This window comes from Panthera onca, chromosome A3 (genome assembly GCF_046562875.1).
Source record: "Panthera onca isolate mPanOnc1 chromosome A3, mPanOnc1 haplotype 2, whole genome shotgun sequence".
NCBI lineage: Eukaryota > Metazoa > Chordata > Mammalia > Carnivora > Felidae > Panthera > Panthera onca.
In genome coordinates this window covers 27,771,519-27,789,405 of record NC_138341.1, presented here as the reverse complement: position 1 = coordinate 27,789,405, position 17,887 = coordinate 27,771,519, and the positions used below count along the sequence as shown (strand labels likewise).

Genomic DNA, 17,887 nt, shown 5'->3' with positions numbered 1-17,887 from the left:
CTTAAAAAATGGATAGTTTATATGCAATTCAAATTTAACTGGGCTCCTGTATTTTTCCTTGCCTAATCTAGCAACTCTATGAGGAAATTCACTTTTTATGATCCCTTTATATTCAGAGAAGCCAGCTATATGAAAACCTACTTGGGGAAGAGATGGAGACATGAAAGTGGGAAGGAGTGTTAACGGCCATGGTGAAGCTATGCATCATGATCTACTTACTCAGCATAGAATTTTCAAACAATTAGGTGAGAGACACTGACTTTCTAGGCCAAATGTTCTCTGGTGTTAAGGAATCAATTCAAATATTGAGGGTTCTTTGCACATCATCTTCCAGTAGGTCAACATCTAGCACTATTTTTCATTCTCATTTTCCACATTTAATTTCCTTCAATATTGAGACCAGAATTAGTTTCCTCAGTGTCCTTGGTGCCTAAGAAAATAAAATTCTTTTGATCTCAACTCAGGTCTAAGAAGTTCTTTTTAACTACCCTTCAGAGTATCCCAGACACTGAATTAAAGACTTCCCAGGATCCTTCTAAGAATGACTTTTTGCAATGTCTCTTAATGCCTTGTTTTGTTCTGCCTGGAAAAGTTCCTTTCTTAGTGGCTGGCCACTTGGAAATCTTCCTTCACCACCTGCTTGATTCTGCTCAGTTAATAATTCCTCATCTGGCTACTTCCAGGCATCTCTGATCCTGAGTATTCCCTCACCCACTGTATCGCACATTCTGAAAGCCCCAGGGTTTCTAAAGTCATACCCCCTCACATCTCCACCCCTGGGGTCACCACCTGGATGCCTGGCACACAGAATAGTTTCTTCAGTATTTGGGGGCTGACTACTTGGTCACCATACCCCAGGAGGTCAAAACACCATTCAGTTACAGCCTTATCATATGTTAAAGTTGTATTTAACTCCAATGGAAAAATACTTAATAAGTAACTTTCAGAAATTGTAGATGCAGGATGAGGAGATACACTGAAACTCTCAAACAACATGGTAGGCTATCTCTCTCCTGGAATGACTTGTCATGTAACACCCTAACTCTAAGTGCAATAGCTAGAAAAGTCTCCCTTACGAGGTTAAATTCCAGGAAGAATTTGTTCTAAGAGCACCTGATGCAACCTACCTAAGGGTTCATTTTTATCTTGATGCTTCTGGTAACTCTCTATTAATGTTTATGATACTCAACCCCACAACATATAATTGAACTATTCATGAAGCTTTAATCTTCTTTTTAGATTAGGAGGAAGTGCTAATGCATCAGAAAGAATGTCAGATTTGTAGTACACCAGACTTAAAAAAAAAAAAAATCCCCAGTTTTCTGGTTACTTGAACACTGTCCTCTGAATCTTTAAACTTTTCAACTGAAGGCCAAACTCTGAGATGGGCTGTTGAAGAAGCTATTTTTAGAATGTATTTTAAAATCTCTCACCAGATGTCAAAACTCCATTTTTGAAGATTTCTGAGAGGAAATAAAATAATTATTTTTTGATTGCATAAAACACATGTGATTTTAAATATATAAAATATTAATTATAACTCTTTGAGGCAGAACCTTAAAAAATATGGGAGGAAGACAACAGGGACTGTCACCAGGTTCTCAAATTCTGCATCTGTGTCTATGAATTTGGTATTTCTCCAGTTACACTTAGGTACCCTGCCACTAAAATGGTATTCTTCCAACTTGAGGGAGGCAATTGTGAGGAAAAAAATAATTTTTTTTAATTTCAAATTATTTTTGTGCATGTATATGCATGTGAGAGACAGAGACAGAGAAGGAGACAGTATGTATTTGGTATTAGCTTCTATTCATATATACTAGAATATAATATAGATTATTTGACTAACATGAAATCCTATTTGAATTTAAGTAAAACAAGCCATCACAACCTTTTCTGTTTCTCTGCAAAGAACTTCAAGAGTCCAATGATCTCTGCTATCTGCTTGTAAAAAGACTGAAAAGAACATAGTCAGGGGCTAGGTTGACTCCTAGTTTTGCACTATTTCACTATGTGGCCTTAAGCAAGTTCATGTATTTCTATAGACCCTAATTTCCCCAAATATAAAATAAGGATTTGGGTTAGGTCAGTGGATTTTGAACTTTTTTTTTTTAATTTAAGAAAGCAATTTTAAAATAAAATCGTACCAAGAAATATAAGATAAAAGCAAAACATCTTTGAAAGGTAGGGGTAAAAAGGAAGAGTCCAAAATCACCCGAAACTTTGTCTTGATAAAGACAAACTCTCATTCCCAGAAAATCCCACACAACCATTGTTATTACATATTATTTATGCCTATTTTAATCATGTGGCTAAATAAACTTTAAAATCTTCTCCAGTTTTATCAAGAAACTATTTTATTAAATGCAAATATACACCCTCTTGCACTGTTGGTGGGAATGCAAATTGGTGCAGCCACTCTGGAAAGCAGTGTGGAGGTTCCTCAGAAAATTAAAAATAGACCTACCCTATGACCCAGCAATAGCACTGCTAGGAATTTATCCAAGGGATACAGGAGTACTGATGCATAGGGGCACTTGTACCCCAATGTTTATAGCAGCACTCTCAACAATAGCCAAATTATGGAAAGAGCCTAAATGTCCATCAACTGATGAATGGATAAAGAAATTGTGGTTTATATACACAATGGAATACTACGTAGCAATGAGAAAGAATGAAATATGGCCTTTTGTAGCAACGTGGATGGAACTGGAGAGTGTGATGCTAAGTGAAATAAGCCATACAGAGAAAGACAGATACCATATGGTTTCACTCTTATGTGGATCCTGAGAAACTTAACAGAAACCCATGGGGGAGGGGAAGGGAAAAAAAAAAAAAAGAGGTTAGAGTGGGAGAGAGCCAAAGCATAAGAGACTGTTAAAAACTGAGAACAAACTGAGGGTTGATGGGGGGTGGGAGGGAGGGGAGGGTGGGTGATGGGTATTGAGGAGGGCACCTTTTGGGATGACCACTGGGTGTTGTATGGAAACCAATTTGACAATAAATTTCATATATTGAAAAAATAAAATAAAATAAAATTTTCATTAAAAAAAATGAAAATATACTATAATAAAGATACTATATGTGGTCTATTGAGTCAATACAATTAAGCAAGACTGTAAATAAAATCCCACACATCACATGTCTGAATATTTAAGACTTAGTAATCAACATTTTTAGTCAAAATTATACAAATAGCTATTTTTTCCCTATAGGTGGGAATTTTCTCAACAAATGCTAAAAATGACAGCAATTCTAATAACACCCACATAATTGTGACCTTTTGGCTACAGCCTCCCTCACCATTATTCCCATAAGTCTGTCTACATTTATAAAGCCCTAGCTCTTATATTAAACCCCTTCATTCCCCTCCTATTTGAATCAAGATTGGAATGATGTTGGTATGGGAAAATGAAAATGTTCTAAGAATAAGGATCTGAATTGGTTCTCTGATTGATTAAATCTAAAAACAGCAATGATGCCACAAAGGTTATGTAACTTTGGAGAATTGAATAGACTCTTAAGAGTACACTCATCTAAAGTATATTTAAGGCAAAGCATATGGCAGAGAAAAAAAAGAAGCAAACACAGGAAGCATTGGGGGCCAACAGACTTGCAGGCTCAGCCACTCAGGTTCCTTTCTGAACCACCCAGGATGAGCCTCATTTCTGGACTATGAGCCACCATACATCTGGATATGTATGAGAATTCTCAGTTCAGGAGAGGTCTGGCAAAAATTTCCAAAATTTCTATGCCCTATTTATCCTAGAGACAAACCCAGGTTATGTAACTGGTTAAACCAGCCATAAGTCATCCAACCTGCATGTCCCTAAAGAACATTAAAAAACTGGCCCTGGCCTCTACCAAGGAAATTTTGCACTTTTAACAGCACATTAAAAAATCACTACCTAGCCTATCTCAACCTTATCTTGCCTAAGTGTCAATACCAGACTTCAGATTTCCCAGAGATAAGCAGAGATCTGTCCCTGTCCAAAAGCAAGCTAATTGTATTTTACAAAAACCTCATTGGCACAGGAAAATAAGACACGGGTAGCCTTTGACATGGACTGGTAAAACAAACAAACAAAATACTGCATTCTGGAGAACTACAGAGATTAACGCCACTGTCAAGGACACGAAAAATGGCGGCGAGGTTAGGTCTATCAAAATCCACATCAACTCACCTCTCTGGACTATGCAGAAGCCAGATGAATCTTAGAGAATTACAATGGATTATCATAAATTAATCAAGGAGTGACTCCAATAGCAGCTACTGTTCCAGCAAATCAGCACAACCCGTAACACCTGATGTGAAGTTAGTGCTTTGGTACAATTTTTTCTCTCTCTATTCCTTTAAGAAATGAAGGAATTGCAACAAACTTCCTCTGCCTTCATTCAGGAATACATTAACTTTCCAGTCTACAGTTTCAATATAGGCTGTATGGAAGTTGACCATCTGGCCATTTCACAGATTATGACGTAAATTCACTAAATTGAATGCAGACCAACCTGGTGAGCAAAAAATAACAAATACCCTAGATCAGTATAACTCAAAGTGTAGTCTGCAGACCAATTTGTCGCTAATATGCAATAGGTTAATTATAAAAATTTACAGTAAGATATAAAAATTTAGAGGGGCGCCTGGGTGGCTCAGTTGATTAAGCGTCCGACTTTGGCTCAGGTCATGATCTCACAGTCCATGGGTTCAAGCCCTGCATCAGGCTCTGTGCTGACAGCTCAGAGTTATCAGCTCCCTCTATCTCTACCCCTCCCCCACTCATGTTCTGTCGCTCTCTGACTCTCAAAAATAAATAATTAAAAATTTAAATGAAGTATTTAGAAATTATATAGAAATTTGATAGCATAATTTCTTGGACCTAATATTAAAAAATTTAAACTTGTATGTCCTATGTGTTTATAATTTTATTCTTTAGCTATTCATTTTTTGCTGTATTTTACAAAAGTAGCAGTCTTGAAATGAAGTGGAAATTTTAAAAGAAAAAAGAAAAAAAAAAAGTTGGAGAAATATTGCCCAAAGCAGGGATCAACAAACTATTGGGAGCCTGTTTTTACATGGCCCATGAACCAAGAACGATTGTTTATATTTTAAAGAATTGTTAGAAGGAGAAGGAAAAGAAGGAGGGGGAAGAAGAGGAGAAGAAGAAGGAGGAATAGTAGTAGTGCTATTGTGACAAAGAATGTTATATATGTTATATGATCTACTAAGCCTAAAATATTTAATATCTGGCCCTTCACAGAAAAACTGTTTCCAATCCCTACCCTAGATACCTTGGTAAGACACATGTATGACAAAGCATAAGAAATAAACCCCTCAGTAACTCAGAGTTCTGTAACTTGAGTAAGGTTTCTAGAGTTCCAATGCACGTCAACATATCAGATCTGAGGTGAGGGACAAGCTGGTAGATCTGGAACCTACTACCACTAAGAAAGAAACACCATGCCTACTAGGCCTCTTGTTTCTTTTTTTTTTTCTTTTTAGTTTATTTATTTAGTTAGTTAGTTTATTTATTTAGTTAGTTAGTTAGTTTATTTATTTTATTGAGAGAGAGAGAGAGCAAGCACATGCAAAAGAGTTGGGGAGAGGCAGAGAGAGAGAGAGAGATGGAGAGAGAGAATCCCAAGCAGACTCCACTCTGTCAGCTCAGAGCCTGACACAGGGCTCAAATTCATAAACCATGAGATCATGACCTGAGCCAAAATCAAGACAGACACTTAAGCAACTGAGCCACGCACGCACCCCAAGGACTCCTTGAATTTTGAAGACAACATATGTCAGATTTGGGCATGAAAGTTGCTTGGACATATTTACCAAGTAACTTATACGATTTCTACTTTTTAGTGGAGTCCAGAGAGCAGGCCCTGCCATGGGTCCACACCCATGCAAGCCTCTCTGCTTCTTGTGCCTTATAATGAAGCTGTTCCCACGGTACATGAGGTATCTGTGATGGATATGGTGCATGGAGTCCTTGGCATGGCACTATTGAATCATCATGCAGACCCTTGGGATTCTAGAGTAACTCATGCCCTCTTCTGCAGAAGGCAGAACCATCCTCCTCTGAAACACAGCTTCTTTTGTACTTGGAGCCCTGAATAACTGATAGGAGCCACAGAGTTACTATGGAACCCAACCTGTTCATCACATGCAGTGGTATCTGAATCACGAAGCCATAAACACTGATGAGGGTGGCAGCAGTCCATCACCAAGTGTTAGTGGCATATGAGAAACTGGGCTCCAGATGGTCCTGAAGGCACACATAAGCTGCATGAGCATGTCTCTCAGGGTGCCTACTTCTGTTTCATTGCCTCTTCTCCCTCACCTTACATGTGGCTTCATGGAGACTCCCCTATTACCAGTTCACCAAGACAAAACAGTTGGGCACGGTTCACAAATGGTCCCAAAAGATAATCTAAAACCACCCAAAAATGGAAGGCAGTAGTGGCCTTTGAAGGGTCGTTGTTTCATGGATATCTTCCCTGTAGATAGAATTTTGAGTTGTTATTTGGTTTGTCCAGAAGACAAGATTGCCTAGGAAATGGAAATATAAATCCACACTTTTATGTGTGCAGACACCGACAATTTAGCTGAGTGAGTGGTCAAGGATTTGAAAAGAGCCAGATTCAAAAATTGAAAATCTGCTTAGGAGAAAAGGTATGTGGACAGATCTTTCAAGAAGGTCACAGAGTTTGAGGGGTATTGTGTCTCATGTAACCACAGCAGCACAAACAGCAGAGGAGACTTCAACAATCAGATGTATGAAACGTTCCATTTTGTGAGTAGTATCATGGCTGGAGTTATGGACATTATGCAGAGTCTCAAACATAAGAATTTGCATTCACCACAGCTAATGTGGCTATATCCACTGCTAAGGGAACAATTTATCACTTCATCAGTTCTGAGTCCCCAGTAGGTAGGAAACTATGATAAACTTGCTTCGGGCAAAGGGGCCTATCAGTAATGGAAGTCAGAAGTTGTGAGTATCAAGAATGGCCATGCAACAAGTTGTAGAAAAAGGGCTAGTAACTGTCTATATTTTCTTTATTCTTTGATATATATATACATTTGCATAAATTAACCTTCTTCTCCATCCTCCATTGTTAAATATAAAATATGCTCCTATGGGTTGACTCTACATTTCAATATTCAAGTCATAGAATATCAGAAGTGGATAAAATGGCATAGGAGCCTTTGTACTTTCCCTTACAGGAGAATGAATGTGTCTGCACTTGAATCAAGGTTAGTTGTATTAGACTAGTTAGAAATGAGACATTATATTTGTCATCATTCAGAAATTAAATGAAGGGGCTGCTTGGGTGGCTCAGTCGGTTGACTTTTCAAATCTTGGTTTTCAGCTCAGGTAATGATATCATGGGGCCTTGCACTGGACTCTGCCCTGACAGGGCAGAGCCTGCTTGGGATTCTATCTCTGCCTCTCCCTCACTCCCATGCACACGCTCACTCTCTCTCTCTCTCTCTCTCTCTCTCTCTCAAAACAAATAAACTTAAAAAAAAAGAAATTAAATACAGGGAGAAGTGCTGAGTTGGTAAAGGGGTCAATTTTGTTGAATTGCTTTTTGTTAACTTAGTACAGCACTATCCCCTCCTTTGCAATGCAGAAGATTAGCCAAGAACTATATTTTTGAAGATCTCCTATTTTGTATGGCTTTGGGTTAGAGCTGGCCAATGAGGGAAACTCTCGTGATATTTTGCAGGCAGACTAGAGAAGAAATTCTTGAGATCTCTTAGAAGTTCATAGAAACCCAATTCATGATATTCTTGGGACTTCATGATAACCAGATTGATGGCTGGATGAGGGATATTCAGGACTTCCCAGGCATCCCAGATGCACCCACATTTTTGTGATTGTCTGACAGTTGGTAGGAGCTTTCCCAAAGATGCCGAGGTTGCAGCAGTTTCCTGGCTGCAATCACACACTTTTAAGAATCACACACTTTAGTGCTTCAGGCTGAGGTCATAGTGACTATTCCTGCTGTAGACTTCCCAGCACTCACTCTCTCCACTCTTGCCACAATCATGTAAACTCGAATTCCTTTGATTGATATTTTCTTCCCCATAATACCTAAAGTGGCTCTGTTTTCCTCACTAAATCCAGATAGATACAAAATTATTTGTCTTTCCTTTTATCTGTGTACCTTTTCCCCTCAAATTCTCTCTGATTTCCAAAAGCACAGTCCATCTGTGATGACACTGGCGGAAGCATGACTCACAAACTTTTATGGCATTTGGATATGGCTACCTTTTGTTTTGAAAATATAGGGCAAGATATGGAGAGGTACTTCTCCGAGACCTGAACAGTATTATGCCATGAGAACGAATGTTCATAGTTTTTCAGACTGCACTGTGCCCATGCTGAGTCCTGAATCCCAAGCAACAGAAATTATCACATGTTCTTAAATGAATATAGTCTCTGTGTGTTTGTGTGACACACAGGGACCTCTAAAGTTCAGGGCCTCCAGTGGTGGGTCTGTCTTGTCCCAATCTAAAGGCAGTTCTAAGAGTGAGGGTCATCAGTCCAGGAAGACTGCAAAGGAACATATATAGATGTTATGTCTTCTAGTCTATATGTTGCCATCATTTTAAAAGCTGCCACGGTGAGAAACTGGAATGTATTGCTTACACATTTATGTAAAGCCACTGAAATACATGGAGTGATTCATTCATGTTGTTGCATAAATAAAAGCAACTGACATGAAATTAGTCACAAGAGCACTAAGTCACACTTTCCCTTTATTACTTACATCAGAGGCCCAAAGGTATATATACCCTCAGGGTGATTCACTGGTGGTAAAAAAGCCCACCAACTATTTTAGGCCTTTTAGAATTATACATCAAAAATGCTTATAATAAATATGCTTAAAGTAGCCAGTGGAGAAACCAACCAAGCTACAAAAATGCTGCAGTGCATTTGTGGGACATTTCCTACTGAATCTGTGTTATCTAAGCCCATACAGAAGACATCAATTTCTGTCCCAGCAGTAAAGAAGATTTCAGGTTCATTTTAATCCTAAGATTAAAGGGATAGAGGAGATGCTGAGAGATCTTCAAGTTCATCAAGATTAGACTCAAATTGTTCCAAGGAGAACAGAATCCAATCTCTTTAGACTCTCTAGGGAAGGGATATTCAACTTCCTCTGCTACTATTCTCACTGTTGGGTATCATTTGAATGCTTCCTTATAACTCTAACATAAATCAATTCTGTTGCTATTTCCTGTCCTTTGTCCCACACCAGATAGGACAGTTTACATCCTCTTTGTCAATGAATGCTTTGAGATTAATCTATATGTATATAAAATGCATATGTGACCCTGAAGCCTAGATTCATTTCTGCAACACCCATCTTATGAGCACCTCCTACGTTACTGTTGCTGTGCTAAGCACTGGGAAAGAAACAAAAGAAGTTCATAACCTAAACTGTGAACCTAAAACCACATTTAACCTTTGTAGCTCTTTATGGTTTATAAAGTGCTTTCATTCTCTTGATAACATTTGAACTTTGTAAAACTCATCTAACATTTTCCAGGATTACTCTCTCAGTAATACAACCCGAGACATAACAAAGAAGTGAGGGATCTTGGCTGTTATCCCATATCTTTCAATTCTTTGTCCAAGGCTCTTTCTATTATGCCTGTTTTATGAATACTCTTCTCAGTGAAATGAAGGCTGAAGCCATCACCCAGCACATCTGAGATGCAAGTCTGGACCCCATTGCTGCAATCAGTCAATCCAGGTATCAATCTTGCCATCCAACTTATTCATCCTACATGTTCAGTATAAGAAGACATACGTATCCAAAGTATAGTGAATGGTATGTTTTCTGAACATTTCATGGGAAATGAAGGAGAGGGTACAGATAATCTACTAGGACTTAGTAGAAATTAGAAGAGACTATTTTTCCCCAGTTTTTTTTTTTTTTTTTTTTTTTTGTGGCCACTTAGCCAATCAGTGGTCCATTTTTCCTTGCTCTCCTTTAGTTTCTTCTGTTTTGTTGCAGCAGTATCTATACTGCCCACAAGTGATCCTCACTACTCCATGAAACAATCCTGGCAGGTATACTCAAATACCCATTTTGACCGGGGTGCTGTAATTAGAGATCATTTGGTTGTGAGTAACAAAAAATAGTCTTAAACTTCCTTAAACAAAAATCATAATTATGACCACTTCATTCCCACCACATACCAAAACAGGAAGTGGAAAAGCCGGTCACAAGGTTACTTTACAATTTCTCCAAGCACTGACTCAGTGGATGCCACATTACTATCACCCTCTGCAGAATAGTTTTCTCTGCTTCTCCCAGCAGAATTAAGATGCTTCATGAAAGCCAGACAGCAACTTTAACTTTAAGCACCTACCAGAAACTGCCAACAGTTCTCACATCCTGTGAGAAAAAAATCTGGTTGACTCAGCATATGCCAGCCAAGTCAGATGCCCAATAAACCATGGCCCTAATTATATAACCCATTTCTACCTGGCAGAAGTGATGCAGTTGTATCAAGATACAATTGTCTCAAAAAAGGGGCCTTGGAATCTGACTTCAGCTCAGGTCATGATCTCACAGTTTATGAGGTCAAGTCCCACACTGGGTGAGCTCAAGCCCTGCTTTGGGTAAAACACAAGCCCTGGATGAGCCTTGCTTCTCTCTCAATCCCTCTCTCTCTCTGCCCCTCATTCACTTGCACCCTTTCTCTCCCCCACCCCGCAAAAAAATAAACAAAAATAAACTTGGATACAACTGACAAATGGGCAAAACATATACATAAGCCAAACATTTAAAGCCTATACTTCTGGGGCACCTGGGTGGCTCAGTCAGTTAAATGTCCAACTCTGGCTCAGGTCATGATCTCATGGTTCATGAGTTCGAGTCTCGCATCAGGCTCTGTGTTCACAGCTCAGAGCCTGGAGCCTGCTTTGGATTCTATGTCTCCCTCTCTGTCTCTATGTCTCTCTGCCCTTCCTCCACTCATGCTCTCTCTCTCTCTCTCTCTCTCTCTCTTTCTCAAAAATAAATATTTAAAAAAATTTAAAGCCTATACTTCTGAATTTGAGAGATCAATATCTATTCAATCAGTTAGCTCTTCAGTCAACAAATAGAAGTTTTTGCTCTGCAGAAGTCTCCATGGTGAAGAAATAAAGACTCAAACATGTATCCTGCACAAAGACAATCTGTCTAGTAGAGTAAAGAGTACAGACAAATAAGATAGAATGCCGTGTTTCTCTAACGAGACCATCTCAGTGTGCCAGTGATTCCATGGAAGTTCTTTATGACAATTTTAAAATACTGCCTTTGTATTTTGTTAGGAGTCTAAAAATATAATCTATTCTGGATTACCTAGATAAATACCTAGTAAACCATGTTTTGCCACAGACTTTCATTGGTTAAGTCTGATTGGTGTCTATTTATTTACGACGTAAATAAATAAAAATAAAATTAAAATAAAATAAAATGATCACCTTAAGTAACCACTTTAACTTTGAACTATTTAATCAAACATTTCTTACATTGGGATCCAGATATATTTTGGGGGCCTTGAGGTTCCTCAAGTTTAAGAAGCACTGATATAAGGAGAAAGTTAGTAAAGTGTTGCCAGTTAGTGAACCTCTTGTATGAATTATGTATTTTTAGAAAGATTTTATAAAATTTCATACTTAACCTTAAAGTAATCACTTGAAGTTGGTTATTATCCTTATTGTGTAGGTAAGGAAACTAAAGTCTGTAAAAGCTAAGCAGTTTTTCCAAAGGTCACAGAGATGGCCAAGTAGGAGCTATAATGATAATCCAAGTATACCTCGTACTATCTCATCTATATCTTTTCTTCTACATCATGTTGGCTAAGGAGAGGGAACATTCATATACTATACTCCATACTTTTATATGGTATCTAGGTACTGAGAAGGTAATTCTGGCAAAATCAGAAAAGCTAAAAACCATAGGGGCATCTAGAGAACAAAGATTATTTGAATCTGGCAAATGTAGTGGGCATGAAAGTAGGGTTGCCAGATTTAGCAAATAAAAATATAGGACACTCAGTCTCAGTTACACTTAAATTTCAGATAAACAATGAGTCATTTTTATAGTATGAATGTTTTCCATATACATATATATGTGTGTGTGTGTGTGTGTGTGTATATATATACATATATATATATATATATATATATATATATATATATATATATAGGATACATTCATACCAAAAAATGACTCATTGCTTATCTGAAATTCAAATTAACTGGATATCCTATATACTAATCTGGCAATCCTCCATCAAAGGAGGTAGGTGGGTGTAAGCAGGAGTGGTAGAGATAAATGGAGCTGAAGACTGTCAAATGGCTAAGATTAGACTTTATTCTCCAGACAAAGGGGAATCAATTCGAATATCTGAGGGAAATAGCAACATGATCAGATTTGTGTTTCAGGAAGATTAATCTGTCTGGAAAAGGTAAAACAAATTAGAAACATGAAGTGTTAGAGGTAGCAGTTCAGAGGAGAGGAATGAAAACCTGAATTATGAGAGTGGCAGTAGGATAGAGGTGCTGAGGTAGATCTGAGTGACGTAACAGAGGTAGCATCATCACATTAGGTAAGCCCAAAGTGGCCAGCGAAATGTGCCTATCTGGATTTGTAGAACTAACAAACTCCTTTGGAAAAAAAAAATGGGTACCATTGTCAATATTTCTATTTTAAAACACGTGCTTGAAATGCCTCTTGGATTGTTTCCCCCACATTTGGGTGTCATTTTCCCCAGAAGCTATGTAAACAGCTCAGACTCAATCCTGAGTTCCTACACTAAATTCATGAAGTAGTTTTTCATCATGACAGTGAACCCAGAGCACACACTCAAGAGGCATATGATGGATTGAGGACAGCTTTGAGCTGCCAGTGGGAATGAAAAACAGAAGACTGAAGACTGCAGCACACCAGAGAGAAACTTTACCTTTTAGTTGTTTTTTATCAAGCATGAAGTTTGTCTTTCGCCCCAGGACTGCAGTGTTTTCCACACGGGCATAGTGGTTTATGGTCACAGTGTGGGTACCCTCCAGAGGTTACTTAAGTCATCCATCAGAGCCAGTCTTCAGTTGTCACATGGCCATCAAACAGACACCACACATACTGAAAAAGAACAGAATGTGGAGGCAGTCTTAGAATCTTTTAAAATTCTTTTTTTTTCTCATTTATTCAAATAATATTTATCACTATGCTCTAGAGCAGCGTCATCAAACTAAAGCCCACAAGCCAAACGTGACCTCTAGGCTGTTTTTATAAATAAAGTTTTATTGGAACACAGCCAAGTCCATTTGTTTAGCTGCTTTTAAGCCCCAATGACAGAAATCTCATGTCTTGCAAAGTCAGGAAACTTTCCCAAATAGACAGTAAACATTTGAGGCTTTCTGGGACCATTCAGTTGGTGTCAGAACTACTCTAGTCTGCATAAAAGAGTAAAAGCAACCATAGACAATGTGTAAATAAATGGTCATGGCTGTATTCCAATATAATTTTATTTACAAAAGCAGGAGGTCAACCTGCAGCCATAATTTGTTATTCCCTAGTCTATACCATAGAGTGTCTCTGGTTTATGCCTCTAGAAAATGCAGTAATAATTTCCCTCAAGAACTAACCAATGCTGGCTCAGTATTTTCTTTCTCTCTACTAGTATAGACACAGAAGTTTGACAAAACATATTTTATTTGTTTTGGTTTCTCCATTTGATGACTTATCTCTCTCAGAAATACAATGTCAACATATCACAATTAAATCTCAAATTCATTTTATTCTCATTCAAATATTTGTTTAATTAGTATGTGTTGCCAAGAAAAGAAAACATTTTCATACACTTCTCAAACTCATTTGACTGGAGACATTTTATGATGTTTTGTTTTATTTTGTTTTGTTTCAACATATACTTGGGTAAATTGGGTTATTTGAGTTTGGATATAGAGTCTACCACATGATGACCTATTGCTGGCAGTTGGAAAGGAAAATAAATGACCATTTAGTAGGCACACTCTGAATGCACCCATTGCTACATCTTGAGTGATATCCATTTTATGTGGAATAATAAGTTACTAGTAATAATCCAATCACAGAAACCACAGTGGTAATTTGATCAGGGAAACTTGAATATCAGGAATTATTAACGAGTATGCAGGGAATGAGTATTTTACTAGTAAAACATAAGAGAATACTAAAGAATACAGTAAAAGTAGACACAGGAGCAGCCACTACCAATGGGGCTAAAGGAGAGTACCCAAGGAAGAAACCACCTCACAACGGGGCTCCACCAGGGCTGAGATTCAGATTTCCTTGGAGGGTATGGCTGTGGCCCACCGGATGACTGGTTTGTTGAGTGCCTGCAGGCTGGGACTGGCAAGCAAAAAACCAACCACCCACTGAGGTGCCAAGATTTTCATGGAAGGCACCCACTGGGGTACCCACAGGACTTGCTAGAAAGCTCCCCAGTGAGATACCTGCAGATTCACTCAGGAACCACCCACTAGGATCCTGGAGAAACTACCTAGGAAGCCACGAGCTGGCCACTATGCCCTAGGAGCAAGAGAAAAGGCAAGGTGCTGAAACTGGAAGAGATGTCCCTCCAGCGCCCTCTACTGACAAGGCCTAGCATTGAGTTCAGCTCATGTATCACAAAGCAAGGCAAGGAAGGATGGATTCTAAGCTAAAAGTTAATAATTGATGATTGACATGAAAAACAATTGCAATTCACAAATATGGCCTGCAAAATCATTAATTAATCAATATACTATATTCTAGTAAAAATCCATTCATGTACCTTAATATCTCCCATATGCCAGGAACTACCCCTAAGCTCTGAATGTACACTCTCCTCTGGACTTAGTGTAGATGTCTGTTATCCACTGTGTGTTTGGCCCTAAAATTAATATGTTGAACCCTCTAACCTCCATGCTGTAGTGTGACACAAAAGCACGTCATTATTTCCAGGGTTTGTCCCATGATTTCTAAATTTGTATCTTTGCTAGTGCTTTTTTCTTCAACCCTTCAAAATAAAAGATTTGATGAAATGCTACCTATTATTTAAGGTCTGGTTCAAAGTCACAGCCTTCACTGTCTGCCTTAAATTTTCCATCTGAAATTTTTATCTCTATTCTGGGGCCCATGGTACCATGTGCCAGGTTCTGTTATAGGTGCTCGGTATATAGTTGATTAAGACAAAACCCTCCATATAGCGATTCACTGGAAGTGGATGAAACAGACAATAATGAATGAAATAGGAGAAAAACTCAGACAGTATTACCCCGGAAGCCAGTGAGAAAGTGCAAAATAGAAGGAATGATCATCAATGCCAAATGCTACTGAGAAATTTGATAATAGAAAAACTGAAGAGACCACTGAGCCTGGAAAAATGGAAGTATCCTTTATAAGAGTTATTTTGGCAGAATAGTGAAAACAAAAGCCCAATTGGAGTGGATCAAAGAGACAATGAGAGATGAGGAAGAGACAGTCAGTGGGTAGAGACAGCTTTTGTTTTGCTATAAGAGGGAGCAAATGGGATGACTGCTTGATCTAAGGTGAATGCTTTCCTATATTTTTAAGGGGAAAGACTTTATAGCATGATTTTATATTTACAGAAGATATCTACAAGAGAAAAACTAGTAAGATGCAAAGAGAAGTCTTTAAAGAAGTAATATATCTAATAGGCAACTACAGAAACTATAGGTTAGAATGGTGCTAGTTTAATCATGAAACAAGAAGAAAAAGAGAGGAGATAAGGATGCAAGCATAGAAAGAGATTTGGGGAGGGAAAAGAAGTCTATTCTGATAGATTCTAGTTTTTCAGGGAAGTAAGGAATAAAATTTGGGGGAGGATTGTTAGAGTTTGGAAGACAAGGAGGTATAAACGGGTCATCTCAGAAAATAAGGTGAATTTGCTCGGCTGGCCATGAGGCGTTGCTGATGTATTTGAGAATTTAACATTGATTAGGCAGCGTGGTTGTGTCTTTTTCTCCAACTACACTCTGATGCTTGAGTGCAGAGGTGAGGTATCTGGAGAGTTGTGTTTAATCAATATAGAGATATTGTAAAGTAAGTATGACAGGAAAAGGGAAGGGAAAGGAGTTGAAGATATATTTAAGGGAATATTTAGTGTAATGGAGCATGTGTTCTGATCTAGATGATCAGGGAAGAGAGTATATGAGGAAAGGAATGAGTAATGTAAAAGCTACTCAGTAATAGAACTCCCAGCGGGGTCAAAGAATGGATTAAAACAGGGCACTGGAATGGTACGGTTATTCCTTACAACAAGGTGTAAAATATAATGATGGAATTGGGTAGCTGGAGTGGGATGGTGAAAAAGATTCTTGAGACTGGGGGTTAAAGAAATTTTATCCTATCTAATGGCATTAAATACTGCCCAGTCCTAGAGAGACAGGTATACATGTATATTTTCCAAAATTTAAGTTTATAGCACCTTAATGTATCAGTAATTTTTCTCACATCACTCAGGGGTCAAAAAATTAAAAATTAAAGGTAAATAAATTATCTAACTGTTCTGTTTATTAAGTAGTTAGGTCCAAATAACTTAATAAATGTTTAAGTCTTTTTTTAATTTAAAAAACATTTTTTTTAATGTTTATTTATTTTTTGAGAGACAGATGGAGTGTGAGCAGGGGAGGAGCGGAGAGAGAGGGAGACACAGAATCTAAAGCAGGCTCCAGGCTGCACAGACCCCGACGTGGGGCTCGAACTCATGAACCATGAGATCGTGACGTGAGCTGAAGTCAGTTGCTTAACTGACTGAGCCACCCAGGAGCCCCAATAAATATTTAAGTCTTAACAACTTAGTATTTGTTTGAAAAAATACCCATAAATTAAAAGAGAAAATAATATTTGGGCTAACTGAATAGATACATAAATTATCCCAATGAAGAGAGTGTAATGTCTTGGGAAAAAGTGATCTCTTGACTAACTTGGAAATGTGATAATGCACTGCTGGCATCCACTCTCCCTTAGTACTGTGGCCACAGCCTGGGAACCCAGGTTTCCAGTCCAAGGATTGATCCCATTTGGTGTGTCCACATCTGGCATGGAGAGCCGGTTGTTGTTGTTAATTTTCTGCTTGGGATAAGTATCAAGAAGAAAGGGTTCAAGAAGAAAAGCAATGTAAATAGGTTCACACAGGAAGATTTTTACTAGTTCTGGTTTCCTTTTCCTATTGGTAATAATAATAGCAATAAAATCAACTATTTGCTGACTCACTGTAGTCTTTACTTTCCCTTACACTCTCCCCATCCAATTGATTGCCCAGACCCACATGGATTTAGTCTGTTATTACTGCCTCCTAATTGAGCTCTCCTTTTGCAATCTCATCTAACATTTTAGAACTTCTTGGCTTTCTGCTTAAAGATTCCTATAAAACTGTCTGATTTCCTTTTTGCACAGGTGATGCTGTCTGAGTTCTTCCTTTCTTCTGGAATGTTCCCAGCCCTATTCCTACCTGTCAAAATTGTTTCATTTCTTAGAAGCCAATTTCAAATACAGCCTTTCCCATGAAGATTTTCTTGTTGCTTCATTAAATAAATATATTCATTCCCTATTCCGATCTCCTCCTCCTCCTCCTACATTTCATACTTCCCTAATATCAATAACCATGCCCAGCAGTATTATATTCCTTTGTCTACTATACTGAGAAAACAACCAGCTGATAAGCAATTCATAGACTGTGACCATATTTTAGGGAATGAGTCTAGTACAGAGATGATATATTAGACCTGAAGGTGGGGGATGATGCCTAGATGCTCTCCTTGGTAAAGGTCATCTTCAGGCCTTAATTTCTGATTCAGTGAACTGCCTCACATACAAAATGACTAACATAGTG

At 38.2% G+C, this 17,887-nt stretch overlaps 1 long non-coding RNA gene across 1 annotated transcript in view; it reads right to left on the bottom strand.

Moving 5' to 3' along the window:
- Positions 1–17,887, bottom strand: part of LOC132691095 (uncharacterized) — a 67,707-nt gene that overhangs the window by 48,106 nt on the left and 1,714 nt on the right. Inside the window, exon 2 of the long non-coding RNA XR_009615599.2 lies at positions 12,974–13,149. This is a non-coding gene — a long non-coding RNA (uncharacterized LOC132691095). The remainder of the gene's footprint in view (positions 1–12,973; positions 13,150–17,887) is intronic.